Source organism: Leucopleurus acutus, assembly GCF_964270905.1.
Source record: "Leucopleurus acutus genome assembly, chromosome: 10".
Lineage (NCBI taxonomy): Eukaryota > Metazoa > Chordata > Mammalia > Artiodactyla > Delphinidae > Leucopleurus > Leucopleurus acutus.
Window position 1 is genome coordinate 26,835,588 of NC_139153.1, and position 20,509 is coordinate 26,856,096.

Below are 20,509 nucleotides of genomic sequence, written 5' to 3' on the forward strand. Positions count from 1 at the left end.
AGCCATGCAAAAGACATTAATTACCCATCAGGGGGTTGCTGGGGAGAGGGAGCAGGAAGCCTTATGCATTTGGCTACCAGAGGACATCTCTTTTCAAGGATTCTTTTCCTCTTGAGAGGAAGGGCTTCATTAAGAGGCTTTTTGCTCGGGGTGGACTCCGGGTAGTTCCAAGGGTAGATTTATCTGTATTCCTGGCACTGATGAAGAGCAGCTCCTGGTCCACAGAGCTTCTCAGGGTTCTGGCAAGTAATGCCCCCATTCTCTGGAGTTTTTTTTTTATCAAGGACAGGCATCTCTTTAATGCAAATCTAGGGCAGTGGTTGATCACTGCCTGTGCAATTACAATGGAAATGACAGGATGGGGTTTCCCAGGTATTTTCTTTTCAGAAATAAAGAGTGGATTTGAGGTTGTTATTTGGAAGTAGAGATGTCTTCCTGAAGCTCCTCTCTGTGAGGACGTGGACACAATCGCCTGAAATGCCTTTTGGGTGATGCATCTGCCATCAGTTATACAAAGAGACACGAAAGCAGGCAGATTGCAAGTGCTACATGGGTTTTCCACTGAAGTCCATAGATATTTTTTTTTTCCCATTTAAAAAAATATTCCTTTATTCAAATAGTTTTTCAGGTTGTATCACATCTGGCCAGGGTTTGTGAATACAGAGGATGGGCATCACCTAGAAGCCACACTGAAACTGAAAAATGGGGATCATCACAGAGAAATATAAAGATTCTCAGGCTGTTGCCTAGCAGTGGAAACAACTCTGATCCCCATCACCTTTTCTGTGAGAAGGGCTTCTTCTATAAAATAGAAAATTTAATAACTTACAGACTTTTACCTCTTTACCCAAGCTCTTCCTCCTGGAAACATTAACAATTAATGATTTTTTATTTTTTACTTTTATTTTTAAAAGAAAATAGCTTTTGATGGGGTTTGTGAATATCCTTAAGGAGTTTTTTTTTTTTTTTTTAACTTGTGAGATGAAGCAGGATTTGTGGTTTTAAAGTAGTATCTTATTTGGGGTAAGATTTCAATTTTAGTTTGTTTTCCAGATTTTTCTTAGAAGTTTTTTTTTTTTTTTTTCTTTTTAAAAAGGGGCATCCTTGAACCCTCTTAAGTTCTATGCAAAATTTTATGTTTCTGTTCATTTTTCTGGGGAGAAGGTCCAGTTTCTTCATGACCCACAACAATTTAAAATATACTGCCTTAGACTGTAGAGATTATAAGTAAGAATCCATCAATTATTACTGTTATAAAGAAGGTTAAGGTCAATGTGGTACAGAACTTTCAGGACAAAATAGAAAAATCTGTTTTAACTTTTACATAATTGCCACCATTTAATACCATAAGAACAGTGGTCATATTAATCAGGGATAATAAAGCTGAAACTCTTAGGAAAACTGCTTCATAATGACAGAGCATATTCAGAGTTATTTTAACTGGGATTCTTGGTCTTTATGTCAATTATTATGAGACTAAACTTTGAGCAGTTCTACTTTGATTGTTTCTAGAATTTATAAGTTGCCCAAATAGCATGCTCTTAGTTTGATTTACCTTCCAAACCCCATTTTTACCTTATATTTAACAGTTCTTTTCAACTCAGATTGCAAGGGATGGGAACTAAGTTTTAAAAACCACTTATAGTGGGGCTTCCCTGGTGGCGCAGTTGTTGAGAATCTGCCTGCTAATGCAGGGGACACGGGTTCGAGCCCTGATCTGGGAGGATCCCACATGCCGCGGAGCAACTAGGCCCGTGAGCCACAACTACTGAACCTGTACGTCTGGAGTCTGTGCTCCGCAACAAGAGAGGACGCGATAGTGAGAGGCCCGCGCACCGCGATGAAGAGTGGTCCCCGTTTGCCACAACTAGAGAAAGCCCTCGCACAGAAACAAAGACCCAACACAGCAAAAATAAATAAATAAATTAATAAACTCCTACCCCCAACATCTTCTTAAAAAAAAAAACACTTATAATTCAGAACATTTTCTTCTATTCCCAGTGATTTGGGAACTCAAAACCTTGGCTGTCTCTTTCCCTATGACTGACTGCTGTAACCCACACTGAGAGATTCTGGTACCATGCTTATTTTGACAGAATGTGTTCAGTTTCTCTTTGCCCTCCGAATCACATCCTAGCTTTACCCAGCAGTAAGTAGTAATATCCTTTAAGGAAGAGTCTGCTTTTCCTTCCAAGGGCACGAGGCCCCTCATATTTTCTTACCCAATCATGAAGAACAGATTTATAGTTACTTGTATGAAATCTTTTTTTCTTTTTCACCAGTCTACAGCATGGACTCTCTAAACTGGTAAATACTACTTTTTTGATAGGAAAAGGCTGCCAAGAGGATAGCTGAACTCAGACATGTTTAGCTATCCAAAACATAATTGGAAAGAGGAAATTACTGTACTGGATATATTCTCTCTCAGACATAATCATGATGAAACAATAGGGGTTATTAACAGGCTCAGTTCAAATGCTTAGCTTTAAGCACAACGAATATAATTTTGAGTTTCACTCTACCTACTGAAAACACCCAAACGAGCATTCCAGGTTGGCAACATTTATTCTGCAATTTAAATTCAGAAAGTCAGAATTTCATTGTGTATTAAAATCCATCGCCGTTTCTACTTCTGCTGAAGATTTTCATTGGTTCAGCTTCCGATCTTCACCTCATGAGGACTCAGTCACAAAAGGCACAAGGCTAAAAATATTCACTTTACTTATCCTGTTGGGTCCACTTGCTCCAAAGGATTGATTATACAGCAGTGCACAGAAATAAAGACTATGGAAACCCTTCTGCAGCTTATAAGTTAATCACTATCCTTTATATTTTTTGTACATGAGGAAAGGTACAAACTTGATACCCACAATACTGTTTGCTTGTCATTTCTAGTCTGCAAAGTAAAGTTTGGGTTGAAAATCCACAGTCCAAAGAAACCTCCCTCGCCAAAGCCATTCCCTCCAAAGAGGAAGGTAGTGGTCAGGTCTGATAACAAGGAAGAGTTCTGAGCCTGTAGAGGTGAATTCAGGAGACTTGCCTCTCTGGGCCACGGCAGCAACTCTTTTTAGTAAACTGTGCACTAATTGCTGCTGTCACTTGGCGTCAGCCCTCCAGTAATAAGCAAAATAAGGTCAATAAACTACCAAATCCCAAGTCCTCCAAGTGTCAAGAGCTTCCCTACTGCTGTGTCAGCGTGTCCCAGACAGAAACGATCTACTCCAAAACACCCCAGGAAGAAGGAGTAGAGCAAAGTGCTTATGAAGTACTGTCCAGTACACTTTATACAAGGTTTATTCTCTCGTAGGAAGGTCCTAGGACTGACACATTCGATTCCGTCCAGGGCGTGGCACTGGACGGAGGTGTGCTCCACACCACTGTAGGCCTGACCACCGAACTTGAGACAGCCATAACCAAGTTCCTGGGATGCCGTTGCATTTCCAACATGGTCCGCTGGGTCTTCACACTCTATAAATTCATCGGGTAGGTAAGAGCAAGGGATGACTGGAGAGTGGGGTCGCCATAGCCCCAGCTCGCAGAGCTGGTGGCGCCCTCCGGGTGGGTAGCGCCAGCGGATGTGGGCTTGGGCTCGGCGGTAGTGTTGTGCCAGTGGCTCCGAGAGACACAGTGTAGCAGAAGGAGATTCCCCATCAGCAAAGCCGCCTGGCCGCAGAGAAGTAACTCACTCACCAGGCAACCACCCAGCACCATCTTCCCAGGCCCAGTGGCGGAGACCTGGCCTCAACAGCAAACCCTGGCCAGCACCGTTGACCCAAGCCCCGCCTGGTCAGGCCTCTCCAAGCAGCCCCCCATAGATATTTTTTTTCACTGTGCCCTGTGAGCTCATTTCCCTATATTATTTGCTGTTATTCTGCCTGGTGTTCCCTCTGTCCAGAATGCCTTGGTTTGGCCCCCATTTCTGCCTATTGAAATCTTACCCGTTCTTCAAGGTCCCATGCAAATTTATCCTCTTCAGAGAAGGGTTTCCTGATTACCTCCAGAGAAACAAATGCTACCCTTCTGTGGTCTCTTTGGACCTTTCGTACAGCATTGATCACATTTTGATTTCTACTGTCATAGTGCCCATGGCTATCTCTGAGGTTCACCTTTGAAAATGGGATTGGATTCTATATCTCACTTACCCCCCAGTCACACTGAGCTCATAGCTGATGTTCAGTAAATGCCAGATGAATTGTACCTCAACACTGCAAGAGACTGCAGTTGCAGGTAGGCCAAGTTTATCATTCCGCATCCTGATTTGGATGACTAGATGATATTCCCCTTACTTCTAGGCTTGTGCTTCTTTGTTTGCTGATCTGCTTCTAGACCAGTGTTTCCCAAATGCCGGTCATTCGCATCACTCTCATGAGTCATATCACGTCTGTGGATCATTTATGCCTCCACTTACTTAATATCTTTCTTTAAATTGATTCCTCTTTTCCTGACACTACCTCATTTAAAAAGTAGACCATCTACCTCGAATTAAAAGTCTAGTATCACTTGCCTTTAATAGAAAATAAATATACGTATGAATACAATGAGAATAAAACCTTATTGAATTCATTCATATGACCAACATTTATTGAGCATTCACTCTGTACTGGGCACTGTGCTAGGAGCTGGGATACAGCAGTGAACAAGTCCCAGCTCTTTGGGCTTACACTCTATCAGGGAAAATGGAAAATGAACCACCAAACAGGAAATATACCACAATAAAAGCTATAAGGCAAATGAAGCAGAGCAAAGAGATGGAGAGGAAGTAGGGTACTATTTAGATAAAGAGGTCAGGAAGGGCCTCTCTGAGGAGGTGATATTTGAGCAGAGACCGGGAAGAGCAAATCAGGCAACTATATGGAAGCAGAGGCTTAAAGAGCCCAGGGAAGAGCAGACATCATGGTCCTGAGAAGGGAATCGCTCTTGGTGGTATCTCAAGGCCTCTGTGGAGGCGGATTTTATCTCAAGTCCTGGAGGAGGGGAGTGCGGCTGCAGGGTACTGAGGGAGGGAAGAGCACCAGGAAATGAGGTCAGAGACAGAAGCAAGAACAACAGCATGTCAAGCCTCACGGACTAAGGCAATGACTGATTCATAAAGGGATGGAGATTCTAGAACATGCCACTGCACTCTGGGAAATAACGCCTTTCGTTCAGTGAAGATCTGAGGGAAGTCTCCTTCGGCCTCCTAACTGGAACATCGTTCTTGGTTCATGACCAAACCCTGCAGTCAGCAGTCTTGTCTCCAAGAGATGGGGGCATTTCCGGGGACCCAAAGGGTTCACTGCCTTCTCTCTGGTTCCCTACACTCTTCATCCCTTTTGGACAGTGCCAGGCGCACAGCAGACACACCTTTATCCTCGGTGGAAGGAAGGAAATGTGTATTGCTTCTGCCTTCCGGATTGTGTCTCTTTGCTATGGATCCTGCTACTGACCCCACCCTGCCAGAGCGAGCAGGGAAGAGACGTATCATCAGGAAAGGCCACTGCCCTTGACTTCTCCTTCTAAAGCAGAGGTTCTCAGTGAGGGCTGTCCACCAAAACCATGTGGAGAGTTTTGTCAAGATACTGATACTGCCTGGGTCTCAGCTGCAGAGGTTCGGGCTTAACTGGTCTGGTGTAAGACCTGGGCATCTGTGGTTTCAAAAGGTCCACGGGTGATTCTAATGTGCTTCAGGTTGAGAACCACTGCTTCAAGGGAAGTAAGCATTTTCACCTCCATTTTCACAGAAGGAGAAGTCAAGAATTTCAATTTTCTAGGCTTGCATAAAAACTAGTATTTTGAAGTGATATAGATACATGGGTGGGCAGGGAATAGGAACACACTAGATGTGAGATTCCCTGTGCCAGGCATAGAATATTAAACAAGACAGTATGTAAAGTGCTTTGAAACAAACATGTATTTTGTTATAGTCAGTGACTGCAAAGATCTGTGAAAAGTGTTTAGATCAGAGGGAACAGCAAGTGCAAAGGCCCTGAGGCAGTATTGTATTGGAGGAATTGTGGAACAGGGGAGAATGGTAAGAAATGAAGTCAGAGATGTTAATTTGATTCATTCCTTATTTATTACCCCAGCAAATGAGGTCTTTTTTCTTTATAAAAATTAACCTCCTGCATAAAGTCTCTTTATCATATGCTACTCTCCAGATACATTCTGCATAGCTGGAATGTCCTTCACCCTTTCTGGTTTACCATATCCTAGTCTAGATTCTCTATGTCCTTCAAAGTTCTATTCAGTTGCCACCACCTTCAGGAAGCCTTCTGTGATCATTCCAGATGGATGCAATCTCTCTCCTCTGTAAAGCACCACAGCCTATTCCTTTACCCTTCTAATGGACAGTAGCTCTCTTTGTCTTATTTATCTCTCCAGCCTGTTATGTACCCCCTACCCCCTGCCCCACTCGGAAGACTAGGTCCAGGTCTGAGCTCTCTGGAAATCCCTTTCTCTTTGCTTAGTGCTAGCCCTGCATTATACACAAAAGTAGGGCTCAAAAACATTTACTGAAGGGTTAGCTATGTGCCTTCAATTCTCTTCAACAAGAACAGCAATCCAAACAACCTAAGCACATCTACACAGTAATTAAAGCAACAAACAAAACCGTACTCGCTTTTGGACTCTGAGCGCATTCTTGACTTTCCGACAATGGTTTCTGATCATTCACCTTTGAAAGAACATATTGCAATTGAAACGAAACATATCAACCCAGACAGTTTCAGAAAAGCCAAGTCATTTGTTCACTAAGAAGGATCACGGTAGCCAGGAATGAAGAACACAAGGAAATGAAATGCTATCAGTTTCATCTATTTGAATAGTCACTTGAGAGTAGTGCAGAAAACAGAAGGTGGCGAGATGAAAAAAAGAGAACAGATAAAAAGCATTGTTGGTATAGACAGTGGGTTGGCTTGCTGTGGTCAGTGGTGTGTGACTTTCTGTGGCCAACCTGATTTCTCCCACGCCTATGGATTCTCCCAGAAGGATTCCCTTTATGGTCAGGGACCCTAGTATTCAACGATTGACAAAACCAGCCTTGTTTAACCCAACCACTACTCTGAAGAATGGTCAGCATCGTCCCTTTATCACAAATGCTGAAATTGACCTGTGGCACTTGGAGGCACCATGGCCTTGGGAGTGAGGGTTCCAGCCTTGGGGCTGAATAGCTTGGGCTCCATTTCCAGCTCTGCCCACTTGCTGTGTGATCCTGAGCAATATTCAATGGTAATAGTAATAATTCCTTCTTCATAGAGTTGTTTTGAGGGTGGGCCGAGTCCACATATGTAAAACACTTAGGACAGGACCACAGATACAGGTGGCATTCAGTACATGTTAACTCAGTATTCAGAGAGGCTAGGTCACTTGTCCGAGGCTGGCAGGTGGTAGGGCTATGATTTGAATTTAGGTGTGTCTAAAGGAAAATACTTAGTAGTGATGGGCTACTGCAAATGGAGTTAGCAATACACTTGAAAGTAGAGAATTGCTCTAATTTTGCTCCCATGCTCACTTGAGCATCACTGAATGGCCAGGGCATTTCCTTAGTATCTTCCTTTTCTTGTTTGTCCATGTTAGAGCCCTTTGCTGAGCAAGCAGGCCTCCAGGCCTGGGACACAGCTAGAGTCCTCCATAAACAAGGTTGTGTGTGCAAGGTGAAGTGGTGTGTCTGTTCCCTCCTCCAGATATTTCGAATGAAGATTCAGGAATTTCAAGGTGTGGGTATTCCAGACATTATAGAATAATATAGGTGAGATAAAACTTATCAATCAAAGATGAAGGTATGTCTCCTGATAAGTTTCCATCCTTCCATATCCCCTGTTCCATTTCTCTCATATAGAGAAGGAGGATGGACTTAGTGGGAGAGGACATGGGTGATTCTTTGAGTTACCTGTAATCTGGGACTTTGATTTTGATGAAATACATGCCACATGGTTCACAGAATCTCTGAAGATTCTGAAAGACCCTGGGACCACTGCTGCACTTGTGAAATCATATTGTTTGCAGCCCTCCCTCCTCAATCTGCATCATGAAATCATTCCTTTCAGTATATGTGCATATTGTCACTCTTGCCACATTGCACTGTGCTCATTCATTTCCCTATTTGTCTTCTTTTCTACATTATGAGTGCTCAAGGGCACAGAATGTATCCAGCATACAGCAATGATTAGAATCTCTGGCTTTGGCGTTGGGTATTCCCAGCTAGAGCCCTCTCCCTTCTGACCGTGTTCAGATAAATGAAAATGTGTCTACAACCTCTATGTTTGGGGGTAATTTTAACCTGGAATAGATTGGTGCCCCCGAAGTTGCAAAATATGATGTGAATGTGCACGTTTCTATGGAGAATTCAAAGCTTCATCAGATTCTCAAATTGGGTGGGGGGAGGAGGGAACAAGGTTCCAAAAGAAGTGAAGAATTTCTCCTGTAATTAAATAAATTAAGTTTATGAAGTAACTCTGGGTTCTTCACAGTACTTCTTTTCTATAATAAAGAAAAAGGGATGCTATATCCTTAATGTCTATATTAGGAGAGGCAGTTTTTACATCCCTTTAATGCTTTTCCAGTACAGATTCACTTAGTGTATGATTTTTTTCTGTTTCTTAAAATATCTTTTCCTCCATGATCATCCACTGAGATCAAACTCAGGTTTGATCTCACTACTAAGCACCTGAAAGCACATGAACTCATTTAACCATTAGGATGATTCTCCAAGTAAACCTTACTATCCCCATGATACGGAAAAGGAAAATGAGACTTAGAGGTAAGATCAGTTCCAAAGCTTTCAATCTGTGCTGATAACCCCTATGCTATACTGTCCTCATCTTTGCTAGAGTCCTCAGTTTATGGATACAAGCTTGTCTAGTTTACTGTTTGGTTCCTAAACCATCTTTGGCTAGAGATGTCAGAATTCTCCTTAAGCATTCAGTCAATACATATGTAGAAAGATCACTCTAAAGCCCACAGTTTATTTTTCCTTTGACTCAGGACGTTAACATCCTCCAACAAGTAGTTCTTGCTTTGATAAACAGACTTTGCAAGGCAGGTTAAATGACATCCCATATATAACACTATTCAAAGCCTTCATGAATTTATATTACATTTTTAGGCAGAGAGAAAAAAGAATAATACATCAAGGATTCTAGTGAAAACATGACCTACAAGTAAAACAAGAGAAATGTTGCTTTCTAACACTTGGAAAGCCAACCAAATTGATATTTAAAGAGAAAGAAAAAATTGACAGAACATAGAGCTAAGTGAGAGGCAGACTCTTCATGGCTTTTGGAACTCTGAGTAGTTAAACTACAAAACTGAGTTATAGAGGCGAGTAAGGACCATGGTCTTTGGCATCAGGTAGAGATGGATTTGAATCTAGTTCAACTACAAAATGAAGGTGAAGCTTCACTATCTTATAAGATTGTTAAGAGAAAACAATGTCAGCACTGTATAGGTGGTCACTAAGCATTAATATTCCTTCTTCCTTTACAATTTCTCTTCTGATTTGGCATAAAACCAGTGTAACTGTTTCCAGTGGGCGGTTCTTTAAACATGAATTTGCCTCTGATACAACTGATGTCCTAGGGATACAGGACCTTGCTGATGAGTCATGAGGAGCCCTGGACCGTTCTTTAGAACCATTCTAAGAATCCAAGTGATATTTCCAAAGCATGTTCATCCAGAAAGAAGACGAATCCAGCGTTAATGTCTAAGCTAAGGAAAGACCAGGAAAGAGACACTCTGACATGGGGTGTCCTTTTCTAACCCACCCAAGATGGGCAGCTTGAGTTAGTACCATTTTCTGGGTGTCTTTCTAAATAGCCAATGCTTACGAAACTTTTATATCCTTTGAACAGCAAATCTAATTTCAGAAATTTTTGTTGAAAAATAATTTAAAAAAAAACTATGCTGGCTATGTATAAAGGATGCTGATTGCAGCATTGTTTATTTTAGTCCAATTAATTGCTGGACTAGTTGTTGACTGGAAACCAACTAATTGTTCACCTGTGGGAACTGGTTAAATAAGTTGTGGTCCATCTGTATAAGAGGGGGGCCTATGATCACGATGATGAGAAGAATATGTAATTTAAATGTTCACAGTGCATTAAGTTTAAGCATAAGTTAGAAAACTTATGCTTATGTTCAGGTTGACCCTATTTTGTGTGTGAAAATAGATTAATACGACTATAGTATATACTATATACACAAAATTTGGAAGATGAAAACACATGTCATATGTCTTCTCATCTGTGTGTTTTTCTGAATTATCCAAATTCTCTACAACAATTTTTTGTTGGTTTGGTAATAAAAACAGAAGTCATTTAAAAAATCTCTAAGACCGTGATCATTCACAATACACATTCTAGTGTCTCCATCTTCCCTTTTCGTTTTCCCAGGCCAAAAGCACATGGATATACCTCCATTTCTGCTAACAGGCAACCTGGGAAAAAGAACTCAACTATATTTCCATTCTTCCATTTAAGGAAACATTGTGTTCATTATTCATACCCAGATGACTAAGAGACAGAAAAGAATGAGAGGGAAGAAGGAGAATACGGTGATGCGAGGCTTCAAGATAATAATTAGAACCATCCCACTTAGCACTGGGACAGCACCTCACATCTTCAAAGCTGTATCAGATGTTATCTAATTAAGCAAAGCGAGGAGGAATGACAAGAGTGGAGGATTTAATCTAAGAAGCACGAGGGGTAGTGTATATATGTCCATGCTACTCTCTCGGGCCTTTGGATACTGAGAGGCAGTAACAAGAGGGGCCAAGTGAGAAATTCAGTGCAAAGTCTGAGATATCAGAAGTTCACAGGGGTTTTGAGGGTTGAAAGCAAAAATCATAAATGGAAAAGACAGACAAGGGGGGAAAAAGGAATGATGAAACTAGTAGAAAGCTGCTGGAAAATTTAACACCACCATATTGTTTCTAGAACCCCACATCATTAATCCATTTAATTATGCCTTGTAAATATTTGAATGCAGAACGATTCCTGCGACCCTGCGACTCAGATAATTCCAAAAGCCTTAAACATTGGGCCTGCCAATCAGAATTACCGACGACATTTATCTCTGTTACAGGGAAAACATTAAACACACATCACAGACCCATGTTCTTGGGGGAAGCTTTAGAGCACTGTTGGCTCCTGCCCCATGACCCAACTTAAATGCACTGAGAAAACAAGCACATCAGAGGCTGTCAAAAGAGCAAGTCATCCTAAAAGCACAAGGTTATTCATCAGGAGTTCTAGGAAATGTTGAAATAGAAAAATCTCATTTGGGACTCTGCAGTTCTTGGTTGGTCCAATTCTTATTTTTTAAAAAATAAATTTATTATATTTATTTTTGGCTGTGTTGGGTCTTCATTGCTGCACGCGGGCATTCTCTAGTTGCTGGAGCAGGGGCTACTCTTTGCTGCGGTGTGCGGGCTTCTCATTGCAGTGCCTTCTCTTGTTGTGGAGCACGGGCTCTAGGCTCACGGGCTTCGGTAGTTGTGGCTTGTGGGCTCAGTAGTTGTGGCTCGCGGGCTCTAGAGCGCAGGCTCAATAGTTGTGGCGCACGGGCTTAGTTGCTCCGCGGCATGTGGGATCTTCCCAGATCAGGGATCAAACCCATGTCCCCTGCATTGGCAGGTGGATTCTTAACCACTCTGCCACCAGGGAAGCCCCCCAATTCTTATTAACACTGGTTTACATTCTCACTCAATTACTGGTCCCCAGTGGCTTTATCCTACAATAAATATCAATTATTCCAATTTAATAAGATCTGTGACCTGTTCCCTCGAAGTTCTATCCAAGGTAGAAAGACGAGAGGTAGATTTTGCAATGGGCCTTGATGAGGGGAGGAAAATCCAGAAGAGGGAGCGGCAGAAGCCAAGGCCATGTGTGTGCTGAAAAGCCGAAAGCCAAAGGCAGGCATTATACTACGGTCCAGCAGTTACCATAAGCAGAGATTTCTTAGAGTTTTGCTCCATCTTCCATGATTTTCCATGACTTACTCTGTCTTCTTCAGCATGTTTAAGGACAGGCAGTGATACACTACACATCCCCAAAACAGGCATCTCAACATCTGCTCTTTTTTTTTTCCCCCAAAACATTCAAGCCTGCAGTTAAAATACAGCTGCCAATTATCAAGTATGAGCTTCCTGGCCCAACGGTAATTCACGTATGTCAGAAGTCGGATGAGAAAAAGTTCAATGCAGTAAATATATGTGTGTACTGTGATTATACCTGTATGCGTTATTGCCTTTTTTTTTTGGTTTTGTTTTTAGTGCTTTACTGATCAAAAAGAATCAGATTCCTAGCTCTCTGCTTGGGATACTGTTCACTGCATTTCAATATTTGACTTGAAACAGTGAGGGTGGTCAGAGTGGAGGCATGGCCAGCTTGTGTCATCGTAGTGGATACCAAGCACGTTCTGAGCATTTTCAGCTGTTTGTGAATTAAATATAAAGGGCTTAATGCCCTACACGGCATTGATCGAAAGGGGGCATTCAAAGGTCTCCACTGGTCATATCATGGTCTACTTTATCTGTCTTTTTTCCTCCTTCCCCCCGCTTCCTCCCTCCCTCCCTCCCTCCCTTCCTTCCTTCCTTCCTTCCCTCCTTCCTTTGTCTATCTATTCATTCCTCTTATGCACAACCACTAAAAATCTATGATGCTATAGATCACCAGAGAGGATTCTGCCTAAGCCTTCCCTTTGCTTTGCCACTCATTTAACACTGGGTCTGCCTCTCTTCCATATATCCACTGGGAGCTGACTCTGAGCTATAAACTAATTTCATCATTTGTTTAAACAAAATGGCACTAGAAGATAAAAATCACAAAGCACATTCACAGAAATGGACACTGAAATGACTCCTGTGTGCTATATGGCTTTTGGGATCTGACCTAACATTCCTCTGTCTTCCCAGATGATTGACAGCTGGCCACTAGCCAAACGAAGGAGGGCAGGAGAACCAGTTGCTTTCACAACCTGTGTTTTAGTTTCCTAGGGCTGCCATAACAAATTGCCATTAACTGGGTGGCTTAAAATAACAGAAATTCATTCTGTCACAATTCTGAGGGCCAGAAATCAGAAGTCAGGTGTCAGCAGGGCTGTTTCCTTCTAGAGGCTCTGGGGGAGAGTCTATACCATGTCTCTCCCCTAGCTTCTGGTGGCTGTTGGTAATTCTTAGCATTCCTTGGCTTATAGAGGCATCATTTCAATCTCAGCCTCCGTCTTCACATGGCCTTCCCCTGTGTCTCTGTGTGCTCTCTTTTTCTGCACTTATAAGGACACTTGTCATTGGATTTAGGGCCCACCCTAAATCTAGAATGATCTCATCTCAAGACCCTTAACTTAATTACATCTGCAACGACCTTGTTTCCAAATAAGGTCACATTCACAAGTACTGAGGGTTCAGACTTGCACATATTTGTGCGGGGGGGGGGGGCCACCATTCAACCCACTACACCTATCCTGGTTCTATTCTCCATTGCACCCTCACATTACCAGTGTTGAGAAAAAAATCAAAAGCAAGTCCTATGACACGCACAGAGATATATCGAAGGACACAACGTTCAGTCTTCTTTGGAAGCAAAGATTGGAAACATCCTAAATGTCCATCAACAGGAAATATGGTTGAATGAGTTTGGTTCATCTACCCAATGGAATACCAGGCAGCTACTAAAAAGAACAAAGTAGGATTTTTATAAATTGAAATGAAAACATCCCCAAAATATGTTGTAAAGAGAATTAAGCAAATTATAGAACAAAATATATGTCACAAACCCATTCTAAAAAGCAAACTATGAACAACAAACCCACACAATCCTCCTTTGGGGGAAATGCTCTGTTCCCATGCCAGTTATGTGATTCTGAGGAGAAGGGCTGCCAATCACACCTCTTGATCCCCTTTCCCTGCCATAAAGAGTAATCAGATCTAGACAATTAGAGTATCTGATGCTGTTGACCATGGTGACAGGGATGGAGGTTGGCTGAAAACCAAGGTAGGCTAGTCAGAAGCCTTCCAAGGATTTTTAAAACTTTTTATTTTGAGGAGAAAAAGTCTCTTGCCTTTTGGGCCCTATATTAGGTCTCTCCAGCTGCTAGAACAAATTAGCACAAACTCGGTGGCTTAAAAGAACACAAATGTATTATCTTATGATTATGTAGATCAGAAATATGACGCAAGTCTCAAAGTGTCAGTAGAGCTGTGCTCCCTTCTGGAGGATCCGAGGCGGGCCGGGGGGGATCCATTTCCTTGCCTTTTCCAGCTTCCAGAGGCATCCACTTCCGTGGCTCACAGCCCCACTCTTCCATCTTCAAAGGTCAGTTGATGAACAACTTTAATTCCATCTGCAGTTTTAATTCTCCTTTGCCATGTTAAGACAACATATTTACAGGTTCTGGGGATTAGGATGTCCACATTTTTGCAGGGAGATGGGGCATCATTTTGTCTTGAATCTAGAGCAAATCTGGGTCTGCAGATAGCTATCCTCCCCAACACCTGGAGAAAGCTAAGTGAGGGGGGAAAATGAGGCAGACGCACAGAAAGAGGACACGCCGAGAGAGAGAGAGAGAGAGAGAGAGAGAGAGAGAGAGAGAGAGAGAGAGAGAGAGAGAGAGATATGAGAGAAAGAAAGACTAGCCTGTTGGACACCCTGGATCTGGCCATTCTTGAAGCTAATTCACCTCAATTAAGTATGATTATGTAAGCCAAGAGATTTCTCCTATTTCTCAAAAATTTTTTGAATTGGGCTGGTCTCATTTACACTTTAAAGAGTCCTAATTACTCTTGTGTGTGTGTGTGTGTGTGTGTTAATCATATATGTTTATATATGTCTAGAAAAATAGCAGAGAATAGAATTGAAGTGGTTGGTATGTGGTAGCTTTTATTTTTTTTGGCCGCGCTGCACGGCATGCAGAATCCTAGTTCCCTGACCAGCGACTGAACCCATGCCCTCTGCAGTGGAAGCGCAGTCTTAACCACTGGACCGCCAGGGAAGTCCCAGGAGCTTTCATTTTTCACTTAATATATCTGTATTATTTGAATATTGTACAATGGGCATCTATTACTTTTGTGATTTTAAAAATGAAGTAAAAATACGAGACTGTAACATAAAAAGTAAGTTCATCCAGGGCTCCAAGGCCTAGTTAAAGAGCAAAATCCTCGTAAGTTTCTCTTTCATCTGGTGCTTTTAAACAGTACCTGAGTCCATTCGAGAGCCCATAATTACAAGTTATTTCTTAGGCCCTGATAATATACTTTATCCTTTAAGAAAAGCTATTTAGATGGGACCACAGATGATAAAAGGGCTATGCTCAGGGCGCAAACAAAGAACTTACTGGCTCACTTTTGGAGGCCTGACGTGTCCCTGCCCAAGTCCACATGGCAGGTCTTGAAAACACAAGTCTGTTCTAGTTCTCTTTCTTGCCTCCTTGGACTATAAATACGTGCATTATATGTAGCCAAGTAAAAAGAAAAGGAGCAGAAACAAATGCCTGCATTCCCCTTAGCAAAACAAAGGGACAAAAGCAGCCTCTATGCCAGCTGCATTAAAAAATGGGAACAGAATAGTTTGTTAAAATGTCACAATTAAGAGATCTGAAGAATTCTCCTGCTGGACGCAGCACAGTGGGAGTTAGTATGCTGGATCCAAATTCCCTGGTCTTCTTGTTACAAAGCCTGATAGACAGAGAACCCTACACGCAAGGGGGCAGTTCAGTGTCCCTTCCTTAGAAGAGACCCTCTGAGCACCCCAGCCAGTGAGCAGAGGCATCAGGATTCAAATCTGGGCCTTCCTGGCACCAGGATCTACGGTTCTCAATACCCAGTGGGCAGAAGAATCACTTAGGAACCTTATGAAACACACAGATTCTCAGGCTCCATCTTCCAAAGATTTGGAATCTAGAGATCTGGGGCTAGGTCCAAGACTCTCCATTCCAACAGGCACCTCACATAACCGGATGCAGGAAAAATACACACACAACATAGGACAAATTCCCTCTCTCTCTCTTTCTTTTTCTTTCTGTTGCACCTCCTTCCTTTTAACTTCTTTAAGGTATCTCAGACTCTGAAAAGCAGAGGTTGCAGGATTCCTTATACACATTTCTGACAGCCACTCTTTTCTCACAGAGCAGAAAGAACTGCGATTGGAAGGTATTTCAATGAGTAACTATCATTGACCAAAAGTTTAAAAAAACAATTAATCTCATACTCCATCACAAGGAGAGTAAACAAAATTCACAAACCTCTAGAGAGAAGAAATCAATTTTTCAAATATGTTAAATTCACCAGGCTGTAGGTAATTATTCAAATTTCAGGGCAAGAAAGAATCAAGCCCCATTGATCAAACCTTTCTGGACTCATGTCAAGAAATTGCAGGGCTCCCCTGGTGGCGCAGTGGTTGAGAGTCCACCTGCCCATGCAGGGGACACGGGTTCGTGCCCCGGTCTGGGAAGATCCCGCATGCCGCGGAGCGGCTAGGCCCGTGAGCCATGGCTACTGAGCCTGCGTGTCCGGAGCCTGTGCTCTGCAACGGGAGAGGCCACAACAGTGACAGACCCGTGTACCACAAACATAAAAAAAAAAAGAAATTGCAGTGGGCTGCATAATTTCAAAACCCTCCGTTTTCTGCTGAGATATCCTAGTTCTTATAAGACAGCTCCTCCATATTTCTGCTTCGGTTAGCTGGAGGGCTGGCTGTTCAGAATGCTATCACCTCCTTTAAACCAGACATTGAAAACTGCAGTCAGGGGCTTCCCTGGTGGCGCAGTGGTTAAGAGTCCGCCTGCCGATTCAGGGGACACGGGTTTGTGCCCCGGTCCGGGAAGATCCCACATGCCGTAGAGAGGCTGGGCCCGTGAGCCACGGCCGCTGAGCCTGCGCGTCCAGAGCCTGTGCTCCGCAACGGGAGAGGCCACAACAGCGGGAGGCCCGCGTACCGCAAAAAAAAAGAAAATGGTAGTTAGGTGTTGCCCTCTATGATGGAGCTGCACTTGACCTTATTAAGTATTAAATAAGTCAAAGCAAAATATTGTTTTTACTTTCGCATTATTCCTTCCATTCAAAATTGTCTGTTGAAATTAAAGAATGGAAAGTACCAGAATGAAGCCATAGGTGATCTGGGTTTGATTTTAGGTCTTGCCTCTTTTAGCTTTCCTACCCCCAGCATATCTGAGTCACCTTACTCAGCTCTGTGCCCCTCACACCCTCACTCCATAGCACTTACTGTCTTCTAATTACTGTATAATTTACTTATTTACTATAGCTACTGTTTATGTCAATCGCTCCCTCAAGAATGGAAGCTCCAGGAAGTTGGAAATTTTTGTCAGTTTTGTGCATAGCATAATGTCTGGAACATATAAATGCTCATAAGTGAGGGAAGGAAGGAGGAGTCTATAGTAGGAAAGAACAAAACACTCATGGGAAGCAGTAGAAATAATAAAAGATGCAAACAGAATGTGTCTTGATGGTGATAGATGTGTGTTGTTCAACATGGTAGCCACTAGCCACGTGAGTCTATTGAGAACTGGAGAGGCAGCTAGTCTGAATTGAGGCTGGCTCTTGAAGACTTAGAGTGAGAAAGAATATAAAAGATCTCAGTAATTTTCTATATTGATTATATGTTGAAATGATAATATTTTTGATATACTGAGTTGACTTACTAAAATTAATCTCACCAATCTTTTTTTTTACTTTCTTTAACTTGATCTAGAAAATTTAAAATGACATGTGACTCATATTCACGGCTCACACTATATTTCTATAGGTTAGTGTGATGTTGGAGTTTCTGAATCCCATCATTTCCTTTTCTTTATTTTTCTGCTATGCTTATTTTTAAAACTAATTTTAGACTGATAGAAAATTTGCAAAAAATAGCATAAAGAGTTCATGTATATCCTTCCTCCACTTTCCCCTAATGTTAATATCTGAATATTTTTAACTAAACTACAGACCTTATTCAAATTGCAACTGTTTTCCTCCTAATGCCCCTTTGCTGTTCCAGGACACGATCCAGGATCCCACATTGCATTTAATTATTATGCCTTTTTAGTCTCCTTCAATTGGTGACAGTTCCTAGTTTCTCCCGGTCTTATGACTGTGGCACTTCTGATAATTACCAGTCAACTATTTCACAGAATCCCTCATTCTGGGTTTGCCTACTTCTTCCTCATGATTAGATTGAAGCTATGCATTTGTACCAAGAAGGCCACAGAAGCGATTTTGTGATCACAGTGCATCTTATCATGGGGTCCATGATGTCAATGCTATCTTATTGCTGGTGATGTTAACCTTGGTTAAGGTGGTGTCTGCTGGGTTGCTCCACTGTGAAGTTTGGTATTTTGTAATTTATAAATGTCTTTTATAAGTATCTTAGGAGAGATATTTGAAATTATGCAAATATCCAGGTCCTCCTCAAACTTTCCTGGACTGTTTTTAGCATCTGTCAGTGAGGATCCCATCATTTCTGAGGTGGTTCTTCTTAGACCTGAGTGACAGTGGCTGTTTCTCCATTCCTCTTGCACTGTGGTGTTTTTATACCCTGTCCACTTCATCATCGATGGCACCTGCCTGGCACTACTGCTATTTCAGCTTGCAGCCTCCTTGAAATGGGCCCATTATCTATGAAGCCAAGGATCTCATAGCCCAGTGCTCGTGAACTGCCAACAGAGTAGCTTCCTTAGAATCTCAGTCATTGCATGTGATTCTCTTAAACATTAAATGGGTTCTACAACAGCAACTCCTAATACAAATCCCAGTCCTCTCTTATTCTTGGGAGATGTTTATTTACTGCCTCAGAAGAGTTCAAGTTCACCCATGTTGTCTTATCCCCCCTATCTTGGTCACTATTTAGATTCTGTACTTTCTCTTCAGAGAGTAGGGGAAGGGAGGAAGCAAAGCTGTAAAGCCTAGTGCTTTTTCACGGGTGAGGTGTTGGGGCATAAGACTGGGACCTTCACTCATTAGTAAATTTTGTCTGGCCATATACTTATGAACTGTCTATTTACAATCAAGGAAAGTGGAGCACGATTAAGACACACCTCTAATTTATAATCTGCTAATTACTTGACCACCAAGATAAAATTACAGGAGACATCCTTGACCCCTTCTTCCCGCTCCATGTGCATTTGACCAGCGCTTCTGTCACATCAGACACTTAATAGTCCTTAGATCTTTATCCACCTCTCTCAGCATCACCACTAAGTCAGGCCAGCAGAGTTAATATAACACACTGATTAAGGAATGGACAACACAGATTTGAGTGTGTTAACCCACAGAACATCATTTCCATCCCCATCAAAGACAGATCCATAAAATGGAAAGTGTATGGGTCTGAGGCAGCATGGAAGCTTTTAATTTTTATTTTTAAATGATCCTTTTAAGAGATATAGCTCTTCTTTTGCAGCTGGAATGAAAATTCACTAATACCTAACTCAAGATTTCCAAAGTATGTTCTGGGGAAGTCTAGTTATGTGATGTTAATAGATGTTATATTTTAAAACAAGGTTCTATGATCAAATGAGTTAGGGAGATGCTGGGTTAACAGAGATAAACAGATGTACACAGTGTACTATTCCAATGTGCACTGTGAAGGCGGCCAGTAAATGGTGTTTCTCAACATTTTAATTTTTTCCCCCAGTCTTTCATTATTATTTATTTATTTTTCTAGCATTATTGAGATATAATTGATACATAACATTGTGTAAATTTAAGATGTACAGCGTGATGATTTGATACAGGTATATACTGCAAAATGATTAGCACAATAACGTTAGTTAACACCTCCATCACCTCACATAATTACCTTTTTGTGTGTGTGTGGTGAGAATATTTAAGATCTTAGCAACTTTGAAGTACAGAATGCAGTACTGTTGACTATAGTCACCATGCTGTCCATTAGATCCCCAAAACCCACTCATCTTACAACTGCAAGTTTGTATCCTTTGACCAGCATCTCCCCATTTACCTGACCCCTCTGCCCAGGCAACCACCCTCCTACTCTCTATTTCTGAGTTGGCTTTTTTAGATTCCACACTTAAGTGAGATCATATAGTATCTTTCTTTCTCTGTCTGATTTATTTCCCTTAGCATAATGCCCTCGAGGTCCACCCATATTGTTGCAAATGGCAAGACTTCTTTCTTTTTTATGGCTGAATAATATTCCATTGCCTATATATTTATACATACATATCAATATATATACGTGATATATAAATATATGTGCATATATATATGAATGTGATATACATATTTTTTTTCTTTATCCATTCATTTGTTGATGTTTCCATGCCTTGGCTATTGTGAGTAATGGGGCAATGAACATGGAAGAACAGCTATTTCTTTGAGACAGTGTGAATCCTTCTTTGAAGAGCATTTCACAGGGCTAATGTTTCTCAAAAATCTGTTTGGGTATCACTGGCCAAACTTATCTACCTAGTGAGGCAAAGAGGTTTTTCTCAAAATATTTCAGAAGGGACATTCGGGGAATTTCGTGGCATGCAATTAGCAAATACTTGCGTTGGGGGCACACTGCTGAGAAGTAGG

At 41.8% G+C, this 20,509-nt stretch overlaps 1 protein-coding gene and 1 pseudogene across 3 annotated transcripts in view; both read right to left on the reverse strand.

Annotated features, from left to right (window-relative positions):
• Positions 1–20,509, reverse strand: part of SYNPR (synaptoporin) — a gene marked incomplete at both ends in the record, with an annotated part of 288,034 nt that overhangs the window by 68,261 nt on the left and 199,264 nt on the right. The gene's annotated exons all lie outside the window — the stretch shown is intronic.
• On the reverse strand, positions 3,068–3,711 carry LOC309967533 (TM2 domain-containing protein 2-like; annotated as a pseudogene). The gene has a single exon. The product of its transcript is annotated as a TM2 domain-containing protein 2-like (transcript).